This window comes from Mobula hypostoma, chromosome 28 (genome assembly GCF_963921235.1).
Source record: "Mobula hypostoma chromosome 28, sMobHyp1.1, whole genome shotgun sequence".
Taxonomy (NCBI): Eukaryota; Metazoa; Chordata; class Chondrichthyes; order Myliobatiformes; family Myliobatidae; genus Mobula; species Mobula hypostoma.
In genome coordinates, this window is record NC_086124.1 from 27,575,413 (window position 1) to 27,595,401 (window position 19,989).

At 48.1% G+C, this 19,989-nt stretch overlaps 1 protein-coding gene across 2 annotated transcripts in view; it reads right to left on the bottom strand.

The window, feature by feature from the left end:
* Positions 1-19,989, bottom strand: part of LOC134338887 (uncharacterized) — a 64,992-nt gene that overhangs the window by 26,607 nt on the left and 18,396 nt on the right. Inside the window, exon 2 of one of the 2 annotated variants that reach the window (XM_063035051.1) lies at positions 2,115-2,200. The exons of the other annotated variant lie outside the window; for it this stretch is intronic. The gene's annotated coding sequence lies outside the window, so the exon portion shown is untranslated. The remainder of the gene's footprint in view (positions 1-2,114; positions 2,201-19,989) is intronic. 2 annotated transcript variants of the gene reach the window in all.

The following is a 19,989-nucleotide window of genomic DNA, read 5'->3' on the forward strand; positions in this document are numbered from 1 at the left end:
TATGAAACCGTTCGTAAGCCGAAATGGCGTAAAGCGCGGAAGCAATTACCATTAATTTATACGGGAAAAATTTTTCAGCGTTCCCAGACCCAAAAAATAACCTACCAAATCATACCAAATAACACATAAAACCAAAAATAACACTAACATATAGTAAAAGCAGAAATGATATGATAGATACACAGCCTATATAAAGTAGAAATAATGTATGTACTGTGTAGTCGGGAAGATTAAGCCAAAACCGATTTGTAGAAAAAATAGGCACGTACGTGCATGCGCACGTCACGTATGTGCACGTCACACATGCGCACACGGGTGCCAGTGCAAGGCTTCATGGTCGTGGTAGTCTTTCTCGGGGTAAACACAAGTGTCCCATATTTGACTGCTACTTTTGTCCCTTCTTCGGGAGTGAGAAAGTTGGCAACCCTAGGGGAGGGGGCATAGGTTAAGGGTGAAAGGTGAAATATTTAAGGGTCTGCTGAGGGAGAACTTCTTCACTCAGAGAGTGGTGAGGGTGTGTGTTGAATGAGCTGCCAGAGGAAGTGGTAGGTGAAGCAACAATTCCAACATTTAAGAGGAGTTTGGATAAGCTTGGGTGCAGGTAGATGGAACTAGGCGAAGGCCAGGCTGGTACAAACTAGCTAGGCCCAAAGGCCTGTTTCACCGCTGTACTCCTCAATGAGTTTTACTTCAGCCTCCCATAATTAGAGACAGGACAGATGGCCAGGGCAGGAGATTCTGGATCTGCAGGGCACAGGTCGAAAGTGAATGGGAAATATCTAAAGGGATTCTAGATCAGTGGCTTCCCAAACTTTTTTATGCCATGGACAAAAACCATTCAGCAAGGGGTCCGTGAACCACAGATCAGGATGCTCTGATCTCAAGGGTGAATTTTGTTTTGTCACAGAGGCTTGTGGGTTTAGGAACGAGCCTCCGGAGGAAGTGGGTTATCAGTGTCACCAGCACCGAGATGCAGTGGAAAAACTTTCTTTGATGTGCCACCCAGACAGATCATGTCACAACGTCAAGTTCGTCGAGGCAGAGCCAAGGGAGAGGCAAAAGGAGAATGTGAAGTATGGAGTGACAGAGAGAGTGTAGTGTCGGTGGAGCAGTGAGACGTGAGGCTCATGACGAGGTAGACTGGGAGATCGAGAGTTCATCTGTCTCATACAAGAGGCCCGTTGAAGAGTCTGAGAACAGCGAGGTCGAAGCTGTCCTTGGGCCCGGTGGGACGAGCTTTCGGGCTTTTGTACCTTCTGCCCGATGGGAGAGGGGGAGTCCAGGGTGGGTCGGGACTTTGATGACGCCGGCTGCTTTGCAGAGGCAGCAGGAAATGTAGATAGAGTTCACGGAGGTGAGGCTAGTTTTTGTGAAATGATAACAAGGTTTCTTTAAAAAACTTATTGAGACACAGGGCGTGATAAGCCCTTCTGGCCCTTCGATCTGCGCTGCTCAGCAAACCCCCGATGTAATCCTAGCCCAATCACGGGACAATTTACAATTAACCCACCAACCGGTCTGTCTTTGGACAGTCGGAGGAAACAGGAGCACCCGGACGAAGCCCACATGGGAGAAGGTATGAACTCCTCACAGGCAGAGGTGGGAATTGAACCCTGGTCGTCTGAACTGTGGAGTGCAGTGCGAACCACTACGCTACGTTTTCAAATACATTTGGACAAGTACGTGAAAGGAATGGGATACGGGCCAGCAACATGGGTTTAATTCCACGTACTGTACGTTCACCCCGTGACTGCGAGGGTTCCGGTTTCCTCCCTCATTCCAAATACTTCTAGGTTGATACGTTAATTGGTCACATGGGTATAAGTGGGCAGCAGGGGCTCAATGGGCAGAAAGGCCTGTTACCCTGCTGTTTCTCTAATGATAATAATATTTGAAATGGGCCTAATGTGGGCAAATGTGTTTGGGGGGTGTGGGCTTCACGGTTGGCATGGAAACGATGGGCCGGTTTCTGTGCTTTACGGTTCTATCCAGGTGTTACTCTAAGCAGCGGGTAGGAGAAAGCAAATGGTGGCTGCAGTTCGAATCTAAACATCCGTTCGTTCAGTGAAGCATCACCCTGGAAATGTGCAAACTTAGAAACGGAGCACACCCACTCGTGGTACCGCAATGTCATCTTCGTTTGCCTTCGCTGGGAACGGCCTGCCCACGCAGCACGAATCAGCCTAGTGCTGAGCCACAGCTGTAGAAACATAAAACAAAACAAAAAATACCAAAGGTAGGGGCACAGAGTCGACAGTGAAGAGCAAGGAAGGTCAGATATACTCAGCCGGTCGGGCAGCATCTGTGGTGGGAGTGCTACAACATACTACAGTGCAGCACAGGAACAGGGCCTGCTGTTCACGACATCGGCACGGAACCCGATCCCAAATTCATCCAAATTCCCTTCCACCCGCTCAGGATCCATATCCCGCCATTCCCGACTCTAACAGCCTCTGAAATACAGACGGCTGTGGAGGGCAAGTCATCGGGGAGAATGAAAGCGGAGGGCAACAGGTTCCTGATTAGTCAAGTTGTCAAAGATCACAGGGAGAAGGCAGGAGAATGGGGTTGAGAGGGGGAATAAATCAGCCATGATGCACTAGCAGAGTAGAATCGATGGACTGAATGGCCTGATTCTGCTCTGGAAATACTGTGAAAAATTCTTGTATCTATATGTGTGTGTATATATATATATATACACACACACAAAAAACTACAAAGATATTTATCTAGGGTGCCTGAGAGTTTTTGCACAGTACTCTGAGTAATTTCATGTATTGCACTGTTCTGCTGCTGCAAAAAAACACATTTCATGACATATGTGAGTGTTTATAAACCTGATTCTGATCTGGGTCTCTATTGTGGACTGAGAGTGGGAAGGGAGCCGGGAGAGGGGAATCATAGTTGGGAAAAGGGGAAAGGAGAGGGAGGGAGTGGGAAGCACCAGAGAGACATTCTGTAATGATCAATAAACCAATTGTTTGGTTTATTTGTTTGGAATCAAATGACCTTGCCTGGTGTCTCAGGGTTGGGTGTGTCTGCACCCACAGCAGACACCTCCCCCGCCCCTGGCACTCCCTCTCTGCCACCTGTCCCACACCCCTACCGTGCCACTCTACCCTCACCATTCCCGACATCCTTTGGTCCCGCCAGATTTACAAACTCTCTCTCTGCTCCACATTGACAAATACTGTACTGTGCAAAAGTCTTCAGCACCCTATCGATATATATGTGCCTAAGACTTTTACACAGTACTGTATGTTTTAAACACCTCGATCGTAACTGATTCCACCAGCACTCCTGGCAGCCCAATCCAACTACCCACCATTCTGTGTGTAAAAACATTCAGCCCACACATCTCCTTTAACCCTTCGTCCTCTCCCCTCAGTGCATGCCCTCCAGTGTCTGCCAGGTTACTGGCACTGAGCATCGGTCTATGTTGCAGAAGGTCAGGAGGGAGAAGAGGGGAGCGGTAGTGATAGGGGACTCAGTGGACAGAGGAACAGACAGGGGATATTCTGTGGACGTGAATGTGAACGGGACACCCGGATGGTTTGTTGCCTCCCAGGGACAACTTGGATTGTGCCCACAGCATTTTCGATATGAAGGGAGAACAGTCAGATGTCTTGGTACATATTGGTACCAATGACATAGGAAGGAAAAGCAATGAGATCCAGAAGAGAGAATTTAGAGAGCTAGACATAAAGCCGAGAAGCAGGACCTCCCGGATAGTAATTTCTGGATTGCTGCCTGCACCATGTGCCAGTGAGGGTAGGAACAGGATGATTTGGCAGGTAAGAGCTTGGCTGAGAAGCTGGTTCAGGGGGCAGGGCTTCAGGTTCTTAGATCATTGGGATCTCCTCTGGGGGAGGTATGACCTGTTCAAAAGTGACGGGTTGCACCTGAACCCAAGGGGGACCAATATTCTCGCGGGCAGGTCTGTTAGAGCAGTTGGGGAGGGTGTAAACTAATTTGGCTGGGGGTGGGAACTGGAGTGAAGGGACTGAGGATAGGACTGATGGTGAAAAAGCAAAGCTAGCGTGTAGTCAGACTGTCAGAATGGGCAGGCAGAAGACAGGACAACATTGCAGCCAGTAGGGTGAGTATCAGCGCTTTAGGGATGCAGAATCAAAAAGGGTAGCGAATACAGTACTCAAAGTGTTATATCTCAATCGACAGAGTACAAGAAATAAGTTGGATGATCTTGTTGCACTGTTACAGATTGTCAGGTATGATGTTGTGGCCATCACTGAGTCGTGACTGAAGGATGGTTGTAGTTGGGAGCTGAATGTGCAAGGTTACACGTTATATCGGAGGGATAGGATGGTAGGCAGAGGGGCTGGCACGGCTCAGCTGGTAAAGAATGGCATGAAATCAGAAGAAAGTTGTGACGTAGGGTTGGAAGACGTTGAATCCTTCTGGGTTGAGTTCAGCAACTGCAAGTGTAAAAGGTCCCTGATGGCAGATCTATACAGGCCTCCCAACAGTAGCTGGGACGTGGACCACAGGTTACAACAGGAAATAGATAAGGCACGTCAAAAGGCGGGTGGCTGCAGAAAGAAGTTTACAGACCAGTTAGCCTGACCTCAGTGGTTGAGAAGATATTGGAGTTTATGATAAGAATGAGTTTGTGGGGTACTTGGTGACACAGGACAAGACGGCATGGTTTTCTTAAGGGAAAATCTTGCCTGATGAACCTATTGGAATTCTTTGAGGGAGGGAGGAGCTGTCCTTGAACCCGGTGGGACGAGCTTTTGGGCTTTTGTACCTTCTGCCCGATGGGAGAGGGAAAGTCCAGGGTGGGTCGGGTCTTTGATGACGCCGGCTGCTTTGCAGAGGCAGCAGGAAGCGTAGATAGAGTTCACCGAGGTGAGGCTGGTTTTTGTGAAATGATAACAAGGTTTCTTTAAAAATCTACGTGTTCACGGTTCACGGTTGGCATGGAAACGATGGGCCTGTTTCTGTGCCTTACTGTTCTATCGAGGTGTTAGTCAAAGTGGCGGGTAGGAGAAAGCAAATGGTGGCTCCAGTTTGAATCTAAACATCCGTTCGTTCAGTGACTCGCCACCCGGAAATGTGGAAACTCAGAAAGGGAGTGCACCCACTCGAGGTACTGCAATGTCATCTTCGTTCGCCTTCGCTGGGAACGGCCTGCCCACGCAGCACGAATCAGCCTCGTGCTGAGCCACGGCCGTAGAAACACAAAACAAAACAAAAAGTACCAAAGGCAGGGGCACCCTCTCAATATATATGTGCCTAAGACTTTTACACAGTACTGTATGTTTTAATCACCTCGATCGTATCTGCTTCCACCAGCACTCCTGGCAGCCCAATCCAAGCACCCACCATTCTGTGTGTAAAAACATTCAGCCCACACATCTCCTGTAACCCTTCCTCCTCTGCCCTCAGTGCATGCCCTCCAGTGTCTGCCAGGTTACTGGCACTGAGCATTGGTCTATGGTGCAGAAGGTCAGGAGGGAGAAGAGGGGAGCGGTAGTGATAGGGGACTCAATGGACAGAGGAACAGACAGGGGATTCTGTGGACGTGAACGTGAACGGGACACCCGGATGGTTTGTTGCCTCCCAGGGACAACTTGGATTGTGCCCACAGCATTTTCGATATGGAGGGAGAACAGTCAGATGTCTTGGTACATATTGGTACCAATGACATAGGAAGGAAAAGCAAGGAGATCCAGAAGAGAGAATTTAGAGAGCTAGACATAAAGCCGAGAAGCAGGACCTCCCGGATAGTAATTTCTGGATTGCTGCCTGTACCACGTACCTGTGAAGGTAGGAACAGGATGATTTGGCAGGTAAGAGCTTGGCTGAGAAGCTGGTTCAGGGGGCAGGGCTTCAGGTTCTTAGATCATTAGGATCTCCTCTGGGGGAGGTATGACCTGTTCAAAAGTGACGGGTTGCACCTGAACCCAAGGGGGACCAATATTCTCGCGGGCAGGTCTGTTAGAGCAGTTGGGGAGGGTGTAAACTAATTTGGCTGGGGGTGGGAACTGGAGTGAAGGGACTGAGGACAGGACTGATGGTGAAAAAGCAAAGCTAGAGTGTAGTCAGACTGTCAGAATGGGCAGGTAGAAGACAGGACAACATTGCAGCCAGTAGGGTGAGTATCAGTGCTTTAGGGATGCAGAATCAAAAAGGGTAGTGAATACAGCACTCAAAGTGTTATATCTCAATGGACAGAGTACAAGAAATAAGTTGGATGATCTTGTTGCACTGTTACAGATTGTCAGGTATGATGTTGTGGCCATCACTGAGTCGTGACTGAAGGATGGTTGTAGTTGGGAGCTGAATGTGCAAGGTTACACGTTATATCGGAGGGATAGGATGGTAGGCAGAGGGGCTGGCACGGCTCAGCTGGTAAAGAATGGCATGAAATCAGAAGAAAGTTGTGACGCAGGGATGGAAGACGTTGAATCCTTCTGGGTTGAGTTCAGCAACTGCAAGTGTAAAAGGTCCCTGATGGCAGATCTAAACAGGCCTCCCAACAGTAGCTGGGACGTGGACCACAGGTTACAACAGGAAGTAGATAAGGCACGTCAAAAGGAGGGTGGCTGCAGAAAGAAATTTACAGACCAGTTAGCCTGACCTCAGTGGTTGGGAAGATGTTGGAGTTTATGAATGAGTTTGTGGGGTACTTGGTGACACAGGACAAGACGACATGGTTTTCTTAAGGGAAAATCTTGCCTGATGAACCTGTTGGAATTCTTTGAGGAGATTACAGGTGGGTTAGATAAAGGGGATGCAGTGGATGTTGTATATTTGGATTTCCAGAAGGCCCTTGACAAGGTGCCAACCATGAGACTGCTTACCGAGTTAAGAGCCCATGGTATTCCGACATGGTTAGAGCGTTGACTGATTGGTAGGAGGCAGCGAGTGGGAATAAACGGATCCTATTCTGGTTGACTGCCAGTGACTCGTGGTGTTCCACAGCAGTCGGTGTTGGGACCACTTCTTTTTATGTTGTATTTCAATATCAATGACAATTTGATGGAATAGATGGCTTTGTTGTCAGGTTTGCAGTTGATATGCAGATTGGTGATGAGGAAGGCTAATGGAATTTTAGCATTCATTTCAAGAGGTCGAGAATACAAGAGAAGGGATGTGATGCTGCGGTGTTATAAGGCACTGGTGAGGCCTCACCTTGAGTACGTGAACAGGTTTGGGCTCTTCACCTTACAAAAGACGTGCTGGCATTGGAGAGGGTCCAGAGGCCGTTCACAAGGATGATTCTGGGAATGAAAGAGTGATCATACAAGGAATGTTTGATGGCTCTGGGACGGTACTAGGTCGAGTTTAGAAGACTGAGGGAGGGTCTCTTTGAAACCTTTTAAATGTTGAAAGGCTCGACAGAGCAGATGTAGAGAGGATGTTTCCTGTGCTGGAAGGGTCCAGGACAAGAGAGCACAGCCTCAGGATAGAGCGGTGTCCATTTAAAACAGAGATGCGGAGAAATTTCATTCACCAGAGGGTCGTTACTGTGTGGAATTTGTTACCACAGGCAGCAGTGGAGGCCAGGCCATTGGATATATTTAAGGAAGTGCTTGATAGGCTCTTGATTAGACACGGCATCAAAGGTTATGGGGGGAGTAGGCTGGGGAGTGGGGCTGAGGAGGGGTAAAAGGATCAGCCATGATCGAATGGTGGAGCAGACTCGATGTGTCAAATGGCCTATTTCTGCTCTTGTATCTTATGGACATGATCACCCTGGGGGAAAAGATTCTGACCGTTTCAAAGTTCAAAGTCCAAGGTAAGTTTGAAGAATTTCAAATGTAGAATCTCACAGGAGCAGAATGAGAGAGCAGCAGAATGTCAAAAACATCAGAATCTCAGAAATGGAGAAAGAGAGAAACTCAGAATCTCAGAGAAGCAGAATTGCAGCGAAGGAGAATCCCCGAGAAGATAAATGTCACAGATACTGAATCTCAGAGACAGGAATGAGAGAGAAGGAAGAATTTCAAAGAGGCATAATCTCAGGGGGAGTAGAATTTCAGAGTAGCAGAATCACCAGACTGCAGTCATCAGAAACAACCATTTTTATGCCATGGACCAAAACCATTCAGCAAGGGGTCCTGGTCCCCAGGTCGGGACGCTCTGATCTCAAGGGTGAATTTTGTTTTACACAGAGGCTTGTGTTCAGGAACGAGCCTCCGGAGGAAGTGGGCTATCAGTGTCACCAGCACCGAGATGCAGTGGAAAAACCTTCTTTGATGTGCCACCCAGACAGATCATGTCGCAATGTCAAGTTCGTCGAGGCAGAGCAAAGGGAGAGGCAAAAAGAGAATGTGAAGTATGGAGTGACAGAGAGAGCGTAGTGTCAGTGGAGCAGTGAGACGTGAGGCTCATGACGAGGTAGACTGGGAGATCGAGAGTCCATCTGTCTCATACAAAAGACCCGTTGAAGAGTCTTAGAACAGTGAGGGAGGAGCTGTCCTTGAGCCCGGTGGGACGAGCTTTCGGGCTTTTGTACCTTCTGCCCGATGGGAGAGGGGGAGTCCAGGGTGGGTCGGGTCTTTGATGACGCCGGCTGCTTTGCAGAGGCAGCAGGAAGCGTAGATAGAGTTCACCGAGGTGAGGCTGGTTTTTGTGAAATGATAACAAGGTTTCTTTAAAAAATTACGGGTTCACAGTTCACGGTTGGCATGGAAACGATGGGCCTGTTTCTGTGCCTTACGGTTCGATCGAGGTGTTCCTATAGGTAGTGGGTCGGAGAAAGCAAATGGTCGCTGCAGTTTGAATCTAAACATCCGTTCGTTCAGTGAAGCATCACCCCGGAAATGTGCAAACTCAGAAAGGGAGCGCACCCACTCGTGGTACTGCAATGTCATCTTCGTTCACCTTCGCTGGGAACGGTCTGCCCACGCAGCACGAATCAGCCTAGTGCTGAGCCACAGCCGTAGAAACACAAAACAAAACAAAAAATACCAAACGCAGGGGCACAGGGTCGACAGTGAAAAGCAAGGAAGGTCAGATATACTCAACTGGTTGGGCAGCATCTGTGATGGGAGTGCTACAACGTACTACAGTGCAGCACAGGAACAGGGCCTGCTGTCCACGACATCGGCACAGAACCCGATGCCAAATTCATCCAAATTCCCTTCCACCCGCTCAGGATCCATATCCCGCCATTCCCGACTCTAACAGCCTCTGAATCACAGACGGCTGTGGAGGGCAAGTCATCGGGGAGACTGAAAGCGGTGGGCGACAGGTTCCTGATTAGTCAGGGAGTCAAAGGGCACAGGGAGAAGGCAGGAGAATGGGGTTGAGAGGGGCAATAAATCAGCCATGATGGACTAGCAGAGTAGAATCGATGGACTGAATGGCCTGATTCTGATCCTGAAATACTGTGAAAAATTCTTGTGTATATATATAGATATATATCTATATCTATATATATATATATCTATATCTGTATACAAAAAACGACAAAGATATTTATCTCGGGTGCCTGAGAGTTTTTGCACAGTACTCTGAGTAACTTGATGCATTGCACTGTTCTGCTGCTGCAAAAAAACACATTTCATGTCGGTGGTGGGGAAACTGCAGGAGTCAGTTATCAAAGATGTGATAACAGCACATTTGGAAAGCTGTGAAATCATCGGACAAAGTCAGCATGGATTTGTGAAAGGAAAATCATGTCTGACGAATCTCATAGAATTTTTTGAGGATGTAACTAGTAGAGTGGATAGGGGAGAACCAGTGGATGTGGTATATTTGGATTTTCAAGAGGCTTTTGACAAGGTCCCACACAGGAGATTAATGTGCAAACTTAAAGCACACGGTATTGGGGGTAAGGTATTGATGTGGATAGAGAATTGGTTAGCAGACAGGAAGCAAAGAGTGGGAATAAACGGGACCTTTTCAGAATGGCAGGCAGTGACTAGTGGGATACCGCAGGGCTCAGTGCTGGGACCCCAGTTGTTTACAATATATATTAATGACTTGGATGAGGGAATTAAATGCAGCATCTCCAAGTTTGCGGATGACACGAAGCTGGGCGGCAGTGTTAGCTGTGAGGAGGATGCTAAGAGGATGCAGGGTGACTTGGATAGGTTGGGTGAGTGGGCAAATTTATGGCAGATGCAATTTAATGTGGATAAATGTGAAGTTATCCACTTTGGTGGCAAAAATAGGAAAACAGATTATTATCTGAATGGTGGCCGATTAGGAAAAGGGGAGGTGCAACGAGACCTGGGTGTCATTATACACCAGTCATTGAAAGTGGGCATGCAGGTACAGCAGGCGGTGAAAAAGGCGAATGGTATGCTGGCATTTATAGCGAGAGGATTCGAGTACAGGAGCAGGGAGGTACTATTGCAGTTGTACAAGGCCTTGGTGAGACCACACCTGGAGTATTGTGTGCAGTTTTGGTCCCCTAATCTGAGGAAAGACATCCTTGCCATAGAGGGAGTACAAAGAAGGTTCACCAGATTGATTCCTGGGATGGCAGGACTTTCATATGAAGAAAGACTGGATGAACTGGGCTTGTACTCGTTGGAATTTAGAAGATTGAGGGGGGATCTGATTGAAACGTATAAAATCCTAAAGGGATTGGACAGGCTAGATGCAGGAAGATTGTTCCCGATGTTGAGGAAGTCCAGAACGAGGGGACACAGTTTGAGGATAAAAGGGAAGCCTTTTAGGACCGAGATGAGGAAAAACTTCTTCACACAGAGAGTGGTGAATCTATGGAATTCTCTGCCACAGGAAACAGTTGAGGCCAGTTCATTGGCTATATTTAAGAGGGAGTTAGATATGGCCCTTGTGGCTACGGGGATCAGGGGGTATGGAGAGAAGGCTGGTGCAGGGTTCTGAGTCGGATGATCAGCCATGATCATAATAAATGGCGGTGCAGGCTCGAAGGGCTGAATGGCCTACTACTGCACCTATTTTCTATGTTTCTATGTTTCTATGACATATGTGAGTGATGATAAACCTGATTCTGATCTGGGTCTCTATTGTGGACTGAGAGTGGGAAGGGAGCAGGGAGAGGGGAATCATGGTTGGGAAAAGGGGAAAGGAGAGGGGAGGGAGTGGGAAGCACCAGAGAGACATTCTGTAATGATCAATAAACCAATTGTTTGGAATCAAATGACCTTTCCTGGTGTCTCAGGGTTGGGTATGTCTGCATCCACAGCAGACACCTCCCCCGCCCTGGCACTCCTTCTCTGCCACCTGTCCCACACGCCTACCGTGCCACTCTACCCTGACCATTCCCGACATCCTTTGGTCCCGCCAGATTTACAAACTCTCTCTCTGCTCCACATTGACAAATACTGTACTGTGCAAAAGTCTTCAGCACCCTATCGATATATATGTGTCTAAGACTTTTACACAGTACTGTATGTTTTAAACACCTCGATCGTAACTGATTCCACCAGCACTCCTGGCAGCCCAATCCAACTACCCACCATTCTGTGTGTAAAAACATTCAGCCCACACATCTCCTTTAACCCTTCGTCCTCTCCCCTCAGTGCATGCCCTCCAGTGTCTGCCAGGTTACTGGCACTGAGCATCGGTCTATGTTGCAGAAGGTCAGGAGGGAGAAGAGGGGAGCGGTAGTGATAGGGGACTCAGTGGACAGAGGAACAGACAGGGGATATTCTGTGGACGTGAATGTGAACGGGACACCCGGATGGTTTGTTGCCTCCCAGGGACAACTTGGATTGTGCCCACAGCATTTTCGATATGGAGGGAGAACAGTCAGATGTCTTGGTACATATTGGTACCAATGACATAGGAAGGAAAAGCAATGAGATCCAGAAGAGAGAATTTAGAGAGCTAGACATAAAGCCGAGAAGCAGGACCTCCCGGATAGTAATTTCTGGATTGCTGCCTGCACCATGTGCCAGTGAGGGTAGGAACAGGATGATTTGGCAGGTAAGAGCTTGGCTGAGAAGCTGGTTCAGGGGGCAGGGCTTCAGGTTCTTAGATCATTGGGATCTCCTCTGGGGGAGGTATGACCTGTTCAAAAGTGACGGGTTGCACCTGAACCCAAGGGGGACCAATATTCTCGCGGGCAGGTCTGTTAGAGCAGTTGGGGAGGGTGTAAACTAATTTGGCTGGGGGTGGGAACTGGAGTGAAGGGACTGAGGATAGGACTGATGGTGAAAAAGCAAAGCTAGCGTGTAGTCAGACTGTCAGAATGGGCAGGCAGAAGACAGGACAACATTGCAGCCAGTAGGGTGAGTATCAGCGCTTTAGGGATGCAGAATCAAAAAGGGTAGCGAATACAGTACTCAAAGTGTTATATCTCAATCGACAGAGTACAAGAAATAAGTTGGATGATCTTGTTGCACTGTTACAGATTGTCAGGTATGATGTTGTGGCCATCACTGAGTCGTGACTGAAGGATGGTTGTAGTTGGGAGCTGAATGTGCAAGGTTACACGTTATATCGGAGGGATAGGATGGTAGGCAGAGGGGCTGGCACGGCTCAGCTGGTAAAGAATGGCATGAAATCAGAAGAAAGTTGTGACGTAGGGTTGGAAGACGTTGAATCCTTCTGGGTTGAGTTCAGCAACTGCAAGTGTAAAAGGTCCCTGATGGCAGATCTATACAGGCCTCCCAACAGTAGCTGGGACGTGGACCACAGGTTACAACAGGAAATAGATAAGGCACGTCAAAAGGCGGGTGGCTGCAGAAAGAAGTTTACAGACCAGTTAGCCTGACCTCAGTGGTTGAGAAGATATTGGAGTTTATGATAAGAATGAGTTTGTGGGGTACTTGGTGACACAGGACAAGACGGCATGGTTTTCTTAAGGGAAAATCTTGCCTGATGAACCTATTGGAATTCTTTGAGGGAGGGAGGAGCTGTCCTTGAACCCGGTGGGACGAGCTTTTGGGCTTTTGTACCTTCTGCCCGATGGGAGAGGGAAAGTCCAGGGTGGGTCGGGTCTTTGATGACGCCGGCTGCTTTGCAGAGGCAGCAGGAAGCGTAGATAGAGTTCACCGAGGTGAGGCTGGTTTTTGTGAAATGATAACAAGGTTTCTTTAAAAATCTACGTGTTCACGGTTCACGGTTGGCATGGAAACGATGGGCCTGTTTCTGTGCCTTACTGTTCTATCGAGGTGTTAGTCAAAGTGGCGGGTAGGAGAAAGCAAATGGTGGCTCCAGTTTGAATCTAAACATCCGTTCGTTCAGTGACTCGCCACCCGGAAATGTGGAAACTCAGAAAGGGAGTGCACCCACTCGAGGTACTGCAATGTCATCTTCGTTCGCCTTCGCTGGGAACGGCCTGCCCACGCAGCACGAATCAGCCTTGTGCTGAGCCACGGCCGTAGAAACACAAAACAAAACAAAAAGTACCAAAGGCAGGGGCACCCTCTCAATATATATGTGCCTAAGACTTTTACACAGTACTGTATGTTTTAATCACCTCGATCGTATCTGCTTCCACCAGCACTCCTGGCAGCCCAATCCAAGCACCCACCATTCTGTGTGTAAAAACATTCAGCCCACACATCTCCTGTAACCCTTCCTCCTCTGCCCTCAGTGCATGCCCTCCAGTGTCTGCCAGGTTACTGGCACTGTGCATTGGTCTATGGTGCAGAAGGTCAGGAGGGAGAAGAGGGGAGCGGTAGTGATAGGGGACTCAATGGACAGAGGAACAGACAGGGGATTCTGTGGACGTGAACGTGAACGGGACACCCGGATGGTTTGTTGCCTCCCAGGGACAACTTGGATTGTGCCCACAGCATTTTCGATATGGAGGGAGAACAGTCAGATGTCTTGGTACATATTGGTACCAATGACATAGGAAGGAAAAGCAATGAGATCCAGAAGAGAGAATTTAGAGAGCTAGACATAAAGCCGAGAAGCAGGACCTCCCGGATAGTAATTTCTGGATTGCTGCCTGTACCATGTGCCAGTGAGGGTAGGAACAGGTTGATTTGGCAGGTAAGAGCTTGGCTGAGAAGCTGGTTCAGGGGGCAGGGCTTCAGGTTCTTAGATCATTGGGATCTCCTCTGGGGGAGGTATGACCTGTTTAAAAGTGACGGGTTGCACCTGAACCCAAGGGGGACCAATATTCTCGCGGGCAGGTCTGTTAGAGCAGTTGGGGAGGGTGTAAACTAATTTGGCTGGGGGTGGGAACTGGAGTGAAGGGACTCAGGACAGGACTGATGGTGAAAAAGCAAAGCTAACGTGTAGTCAGACTGTCAGAATGGGCAGGCAGAGGACAGGACAACATTGCAGCCAGCAGGGTGAGTATCAGCGCTTTAGGGATGCAGAATCAAAAAGGGTAGTGAATACAGCACTCAAAGTGTTATATCTGAATGGACGGAGTACAAGAAATAAGTTGGATGATCTTGTTGCACTGTTACAGATTGTCAGGTATGATGTTGTGGCCATCACTGAGTCGTGACTGAAGGATGGTTGTAGTTGGGAGCTGAATGTGCAAGGTTACACGTTATATCGGAGGGATAGGATGGTAGGCAGAGGGGCTGGCACGGCTCAGCTGGTAAAGAATGGCATGAAATCAGAAGAAAGTTGTGACGCAGGGATGGAAGACGTTGAATCCTTCTGGGTTGAGTTCAGCAACTGCAAGTGTAAAAGGACCCTGATGGCAGATCTATACAGGCCTCCCAACAGTAGCTGGGACGTGGACCACAGGTTACAACAGGAAGTAGATAAGGCACGTCAAAAGGCGGGTGGCTGCAGAAAGAAGTTTACAGACCAGTTAGCCTGACCTCAGTGGTTGGGAAGATGTTGGAGTTTATGAATCAGTTTGTGGGGTACTTGGTGACACAGGACAAGACGACATGGTTTTCTTACGGGAAAATCTTGCCTGATGAACCTGTTGGAATTCTTTGAGGAGATTACAGGTGGGTTAGATAAAGGGGATGCAGTGGATGTTGTATATTTGGATTTCCAGAAGGCCCTTGACAAGGTGCCAACCATGAGACTGCTTACCGAGTTAAGAGCCCATGGTATTCCGACATGGTTAGAGCGTTGACTGATTGGTAGGAGGCAGCGAGTGGGAATAAACGGATCCTATTCTGGTTGACTGCCAGTGACTCGTGGTGTTCCACAGCAGTCGGTGTTGGGACCACTTCTTTTTATGTTGTATTTCAATATCAATGACAATTTGATGGAATAGATGGCTTTGTTGTCAGGTTTGCAGTTGATATGCAGATTGGTGATGAGGAAGGCTAATGGACTTTTAGCATTCATTTCAAGAGGTCGAGAATACAAGAGAAGGGATGTGATGCTGCGGTGTTATAAGGCACTGGTGAGGCCTCACCTTGAGTATCGTGAACAGTTTTGGGCTCTTCACCTTACAAAAGACGTGCTGGCATTGGAGAGGGTCCAGAGGCCGTTCACAAGGATGATTCTGGGAATGAAAGAGTGATCATACAAGGAACGTTTGATGGCTCTGGGACGGTACTAGGTCGAGTTTAGAAGGCTGAGGGAGGGTCTCTTTGAAACCTTTTAAATGTTGAAAGGCTCGACAGAGCAGATGTAGAGAGGATGTTTCCTGTGCTGGAAGGGTCCAGGACAAGAGAGCACAGCCTCAGGATAGAGCGGTGTCCATTTAAAACAGAGATGCGGAGAAATTTCATTCACCAGAGGGTCGTTACTGTGTGGAATTTGTTACCACAGGCAGCAGTGGAGGCCAGGCCATTGGATATATTTAAGGAAGTGCTTGATAGGCTCTTGATTAGACACGGCATCAACGATTATGCGGGGGGGGAAGGCTGGGGAGTGGGGCTGAGGAGGGGAAAAAGGATCAGCCATGATCGAATGGTGGAGCAGACTCGATGTGTCAAATGGCCTAATTCTGCTCTTGTATCTTATGGACATGATCACCCTGGGGGAAAAGATTCTGACCGTTTCAAAGTTCAAAGTCCAAGGTAAGTTTGAAGAATTTCAAATGTAGAATCTCAGAGAAGAAGAATCTAACGGGAGCAGAATGAGAGAGCAGCAGAATGTCAAAAACATCAGAATCTCAGAAATGGACAAAGAGAGAAACTCAGAATCTCAGAGAAGCAGAATTGCAGCGAAGGAGAATCCCCGAGAAGATAAATGTCACAGATACTGAATCTCAGAGACAGGAATGAGAGAGAAGGAAGAATTTCAAAGAGGCATAATCTCAGGGGGAGTAGAATTTCAGAGTAGCAGAATCACCAGACTGCAGTCATCAGAAACAACCATTTTTATGCCATGGACCAAAACCATTCAGCAAGGGGTCCTGGTCCCCAGGTCGGGACGCTCTGATCTCAAGGGTGAATTTTGTTTTACACAGAAACTTGTGTTCAGGAACGAGCCTCCGGAGGAAGTGGGCTATCAGTGTCACCAGCACCGAGATGCAGTGGAAAAACCTTCTTTGATGTGCCACCCAGACAGATCATGTCGCAATGTCAAGTTCGTCGAGGCAGAGCAAAGGGAGAGGCAAAAAGAGAATGTGAAGTATGGAGTGACAGAGAGAGCGTAGTGTCAGTGGAGCAGTGAGACGTGAGGCTCATGACGAGGTAGACTGGGAGATCGAGAGTCCATCTGTCTCATACAAAAGACCCGTTGAAGAGTCTGAGAACAGTGAGGGAGGAGCTGTCCTTGAGCCCGGTGGGACGAGCTTTCGGGCTTTTGTACCTTCTGTCCGATGGGAGAGGGGGAGTCCAGGGTGGGTCGGGTCTTTGATGACGCCGGCTGCTTTGCAGAGGCAGCAGGAAGCGTAGATAGAGTTCACCGAGGTGAGGCTGGTTTTTGTGAAATGATAACAAGGTTTCTTTAAAAAATTACAGGTTCACGGTTCACGGTTGGCATGGAAACGATGGGCCTGTTTCTGTGCCTTACGGTTCGATCGAGGTGTTCCTATAGGTAGTGGGTCGGAGAAAGCAAATGGTCGCTGCAGTTTGAATCTAAACATCCGTTCGTTCAGTGAAGCATCACCCCGGAAATGTGCAAACTCAGAAAGGGAGCGCACCCACTCGTGGTACTGCAATGTCATCTTCGTTCACCTTCGCTGGGAACGGTCTGCCCACGCAGCACGAATCAGCCTAGTGCTGAGCCACAGCCGTAGAAACACAAAACAAAACAAAAAATACCAAACGCAGGGGCACAGGGTCGACAGTGAAAAGCAAGGAAGGTCAGATATACTCAGCTGGTTGGGCAGCATCTGTGATGGGAGTGCTACAACGTACTACAGTGCAGCACAGGAACAGGGCCTGCTGTCCACGACATCGGCACAGAACCCGATGCCAAATTCATCCAAATTCCCTTCCACCCGCTCAGGATCCATATCCCGCCATTCCCGACTCTAACAGCCTCTGAATCACAGACGGCTGTGGAGGGCAAGTCATCGGGGAGACTGAAAGCGGTGGGCGACAGGTTCCTGATTAGTCAGGGAGTCAAAGGGCACAGGGAGAAGGCAGGAGAATGGGGTTGAGAGGGGCAATAAATCAGCCATGATGGACTAGCAGAGTAGAATCGATGGACTGAATGGCCTGATTCTGATCCTGAAATACTGTGAAAAATTCTTGTGTATATATATAGATATATATCTATATCTATATATATATATATCTATATCTGTATACAAAAAACGACAAAGATATTTATCTCGGGTGCCTGAGAGTTTTTGCACAGTACTCTGAGTAACTTGATGCATTGCACTGTTCTGCTGCTGCAAAAAAACACATTTCATGTCGGTGGTGGGGAAACTGCAGGAGTCAGTTATCAAAGATGTGATAACAGCACATTTGGAAAGCTGTGAAATCATCGGACAAAGTCAGCATGGATTTGTGAAAGGAAAATCATGTCTGACGAATCTCATAGAATTTTTTGAGGATGTAACTAGTAGAGTGGATAGGGGAGAACCAGTGGATGTGGTATATTTGGATTTTCAAGAGGCTTTTGACAAGGTCCCACACAGGAGATTAATGTGCAAACTTAAAGCACACGGTATTGGGGGTAAGGTATTGATGTGGATAGAGAATTGGTTAGCAGACAGGAAGCAAAGAGTGGGAATAAACGGGACCTTTTCAGAATGGCAGGCAGTGACTAGTGGGATACCGCAGGGCTCAGTGCTGGGACCCCAGTTGTTTACAATATATATTAATGACTTGGATGAGGGAATTAAATGCAGCATCTCCAAGTTTGCGGATGACACGAAGCTGGGCGGCAGTGTTAGCTGTGAGGAGGATGCTAAGAGGATGCAGGGTGACTTGGATAGGTTGGGTGAGTGGGCAAATTTATGGCAGATGCAATTTAATGTGGATAAATGTGAAGTTATCCACTTTGGTGGCAAAAATAGGAAAACAGATTATTATCTGAATGGTGGCCGATTAGGAAAAGGGGAGGTGCAACGAGACCTGGGTGTCATTATACACCAGTCATTGAAAGTGGGCATGCAGGTACAGCAGGCGGTGAAAAAGGCGAATGGTATGCTGGCATTTATAGCGAGAGGATTCGAGTACAGGAGCAGGGAGGTACTATTGCAGTTGTACAAGGCCTTGGTGAGACCACACCTGGAGTATTGTGTGCAGTTTTGGTCCCCTAATCTGAGGAAAGACATCCTTGCCATAGAGGGAGTACAAAGAAGGTTCACCAGATTGATTCCTGGGATGGCAGGACTTTCATATGAAGAAAGACTGGATGAACTGGGCTTGTACTCGTTGGAATTTAGAAGATTGAGGGGGGATCTGATTGAAACGTATAAAATCCTAAAGGGATTGGACAGGCTAGATGCAGGAAGATTGTTCCCGATGTTGAGGAAGTCCAGAACGAGGGGACACAGTTTGAGGATAAAAGGGAAGCCTTTTAGGACCGAGATGAGGAAAAACTTCTTCACACAGAGAGTGGTGAATCTATGGAATTCTCTGCCACAGGAAACAGTTGAGGCCAGTTCATTGGCTATATTTAAGAGGGAGTTAGATATGGCCCTTGTGGCTACGGGGATCAGTGGGTATGGAGAGAAGGCTGGTGCAGGGTTCTGAGTCGGATGATCAGCCATGATCATAATAAATGGCGGTGCAGGCTCGAAGGGCTGAATGGCCTACTACTGCACCTATTTTCTATGTTTCTATGTTTCTATGACATATGTGAGTGATGATAAACCTGATTCTGATCTGGGTCTCTATTGTGGACTGAGAGTGGGAAGGGAGCAGGGAGAGGGGAATCATGGTTGGGAAAAGGGGAAAGGAGAGGGGAGGGAGTGGGAAGCACCAGAGAGACATTCTGTAATGATCAATAAACCAATTGTTTGGAATCAAATGACCTTTCCTGGTGTCTCAGGGTTGGGTATGTCTGCATCCACAGCAGACACCTCCCCCGCCCTGGCACTCCTTCTCTGCCACCTGTCCCACACGCCTACCGTGCCACTCTACCCTGACCATTCCCGACATCCTTTGGTCCCGCCAGATTTACAAACTCTCTCTCTGCTCCACATTGACAAATACTGTACTGTGCAAAAGTCTTCAGCACCCTATCGATATATATGTGTCTAAGACTTTTACACAGTACTGTATGTTTTAAACACCTCGATCGTAACTGATTCCACCAGCACTCCTGGCAGCCCAATCCAACTACCCACCATTCTGTGTGTAAAAACATTCAGCCCACACATCTCCTTTAACCCTTCGTCCTCTCCCCTCAGTGCATGCCCTCCAGTGTCTGCCAGGTTACTGGCACTGAGCATCGGTCTATGTTGCAGAAGGTCAGGAGGGAGAAGAGGGGAGCGGTAGTGATAGGGGACTCAGTGGACAGAGGAACAGACAGGGGATATTCTGTGGACGTGAATGTGAACGGGACACCCGGATGGTTTGTTGCCTCCCAGGGACAACTTGGATTGTGCCCACAGCATTTTCGATATGGAGGGAGAACAGTCAGATGTCTTGGTACATATTGGTACCAATGACATAGGAAGGAAAAGCAATGAGATCCAGAAGAGAGAATTTAGAGAGCTAGACATAAAGCCGAGAAGCAGGACCTCCCGGATAGTAATTTCTGGATTGCTGCCTGCACCATGTGCCAGTG